Source organism: Rosa chinensis, chromosome 4 (genome assembly GCF_002994745.2).
Source record: "Rosa chinensis cultivar Old Blush chromosome 4, RchiOBHm-V2, whole genome shotgun sequence".
Lineage (NCBI taxonomy): Eukaryota > Viridiplantae > Streptophyta > Magnoliopsida > Rosales > Rosaceae > Rosa > Rosa chinensis.
The window spans coordinates 40,843,032-40,846,111 of record NC_037091.1 but is presented as its reverse complement, the minus strand read 5'-3'; the positions used below and the strand labels follow the sequence as shown (position 1 = coordinate 40,846,111).

General features: G+C 35.9%; 1 long non-coding RNA gene across 1 annotated transcript; it reads right to left on the bottom strand.

Annotated features, from left to right (window-relative positions):
* Nucleotides 1-1,078: 1,078 nt before the first annotated feature.
* LOC112200690 lies at nucleotides 1,079-2,874 on the bottom strand. Its single transcript, XR_005810490.1, has 7 exons — nucleotides 2,566-2,874; nucleotides 2,403-2,473; nucleotides 2,142-2,209; nucleotides 1,966-2,032; nucleotides 1,725-1,790; nucleotides 1,536-1,635; nucleotides 1,079-1,249 (listed from the first exon to the last, which is right to left on the bottom strand). It is a non-coding gene; the product is annotated as an uncharacterized LOC112200690 (long non-coding RNA).
* Between the last annotated feature and the right edge of the window lie 206 nt (nucleotides 2,875-3,080).

Sequence of the window (3,080 nt, the reverse complement as noted above, 5' to 3'; positions counted from 1 at the left end):
GTTGTCATGGCATCGGTCAACCAATAAAACATATAAGTGACTACGGTTGACCAATCCGATCGGATTTGAAAATATGGTGAAATTGGCTAAATTTTTTACCACACTCATAATTTATTATAATAAACTCATCCAACGGTCGGTTTTTCCATTTTCTTTGAATTGATAGGGGTTGCTCTTTAGAGTGTATGATATATATATAAATATAGGTTTATAAGAGTAACTACGTTTGACCTAGTTAATCAAATTCGAAACGTGAACCAAATTGGCTGGATTTTCTACAACCACCACAAAACATTACAATCTCTCCATCAAGCGGTTGGTTTCTCCGAATTCATTTTCCACTTCATGGTTGCTTTAGAATGAACTTAAACAATTTAAATGCAATGTATAAGTCATAACTTTAGGAAAAAAATTGGTATAGTCCAATGTGTTTGTAATTAAAATTAATTTTTTTTATCTTATGTCCACGCACATCCATCGATGGAATATATACAAACGTGATGTGAAAAAATAAGCACGTTTCGCGGTTGCCACGCCATCGGTCAACCAATAAAACATATAAGTGACTACGGTTGACCAATCCGATCGGATTCAAAAATATGGTGAAATTGGCTAAATTTTTTACCACACTCATAATTTATTGTAATAAACTCATCCAACGGTCGGTTTCTCATTTTCTTTGAATTGCTATATTTAGCTCTTTGGAGTGTATGATGTATAAATATAGATTTATAAAAAATTAGTGTCTTTAAAAATTTATTTATCAACAAATTAATATCTATATATAAATATAGATTTTTTTTGGTACAATATAGTTATATAGATTGTTATCTTTGGTTGTATTTAATCATTATCCATTGAATTTCCAAAGCTTGATTAAAAAAAAAAAATACTTGTGTCTTTAAATATTTATTTATAAATAAAGCCCGCAAGGCCCGGCCCGAAAAAGCCCGCAAGGCCCGCTTTATATGGACGGGCTTGGATTCTTTGATTTTTAATAAAGCCCGGCCCGGCCCAGCCCGCAATTATTTAAAAATATAGCAAGGCCCGCCCCGGCCCGGCCCGTTGACGACCCCTAGAATCAAGGCCATTGGAGCCATCTCAAAATTGAAAAAAAAAATAAGAAAAATAAACAAACAAACAATTAACCCCATAATTGAAAGACCCCAAAAAAAAAAAAAAAAACGTCAATCCCTCTGTTGTCCCAGCCTTGGTGCTTGTTCTCTCCATATAATCTTTGACACAGCTCCTGCATTGTATCAATAAAGCAATCATAATTACATCATACCAAAAAAAAAAAAAAACTGAATGATACTCAATGAAAAGTTGAAAACACAGAGCCCATATTTAATGGCCTAACATATAATTGTAATTAGAATTGAAACTACTTGTGAAGGTGACACGAACATGCATCCAGTATCACTATCCATTAAGATCACTATCCATTAAGGTAAAGGTAAATAAGATTAAAGCAATTCCCATGCTTTTTTTACTACTTAGTTCAGTAAGGATGATTAAGAGTGATGGGGACTTACAATCTCCAATAAGGATGATGTAATCGCAGCATCTGTTACACCACCAGTTCTCATGTTTGCTCTAACTGGAGCACCTAACCCAATAGAGCAATCTTGGCATCTGTAGGGAAGCAAAGGAGAAATGAGCATCTTAGATAGATAAGAAAGGTAACAAAAGATAACATAATTGCAGTATTGTGATGGGATAACCTTCTGAGATGGTTTTCTCTAAGTCTCTAAGTCGATAACCTTTTGACTTTGACTTTTGCAAAGAGCCTATCGAAACAATACTCATACTTCAGATCAAGCTACAAAGTGTAAGTGTAAAATAGAAGAATCCTAAGACAATAGACCAAATCTAGAAGTAGATAGCAGATGACCATCAATTAGACAGACAAAAAGAACAAGCCAATAGTCAAGCTAAACATCAAAAATTTACTGATAGATATACCCACTGATAAAGCTAAACATCCTCCTTTTAGCCTTGCTTCGCAATTCGACCGGACCAACTCGCTGTCCTATACAACATACACAAGAACAATGTTAAGATCAAGAATATGAAGGGCCAGTACAAAGTTCTGATCTTTTAAAAACAGATCTTTTCTATTCCTTCGTTTTTAAACATACCTTGGCAACAAAGCTCGGATCTTTTGAACTCAAATCTATTCTATTACCTTGGCTAGTGGCTACTGGATCTGATAATCCAAACAAAACAATACAAAGACTTGTCATCCAATAACCCATTTAGATTGAAGGCTAACAATAAGATAAACTACTTTGAGATTGCAGAACAAAATTAAGAACCCATCAAGAAAGAGAAGCAACAAGACAATTTTCAGCAACCACCGATCTACAGAAAAAAATTGAACTAGAAAGAAAGCAACTTACTTTGGTACAAGAGCAAGAACCTGAGGCTTCTTTTCCACCATTAACACCTCTAGTAGATACCAAGTTACCACCTTTGCCCAAATCAAAACAAATCTAGGATTACCATCCACAATATCCGAATGATTGAACAATCTTTAATTGAAATTCGGTACAAGGAACCTACCTTAGCAACAAAGCTCGGAAAGGACGAAGACATGTGATACAAGATATCCAAACTTTCAGCCAATAACTTCATCATGATTTGTTGTCTGGGGCTGGTTATCAGATCTACGTGATGAAGGAGTGAGAGTAGCAGTAGTATTAAATGACACGAAGAGAGGAAGATTCAAACCCAGAAAACCCTTGGTTATAACCGCTTCGCCTCAGAAGAATCCGATTGAAGTCAAAAGCTGATGGAGGATTAAGGAAGGGAGGAACTGAAGTTTTGATTAAGGATTGAATTGCTGAGGCGCCGAGGAGAGGAATGAAAGACTGAAAGAAGAAACTAAAGAAGCAGAGGCGTGAGGCTGTGAAGTGAGAGAGTATTTATATCGCGGTGGGCCTCTAGGGTTTCTGACTTAACACCAAAACGACGTCGTTTTGGTAACTTCGGTTCGGGTCGGTTCATTTCGGTTTTTAACACCCTAAAACCGAAAACAGAACCGAACCGGTTCGGTTCAGTTCGGTTTTTTTCATTTC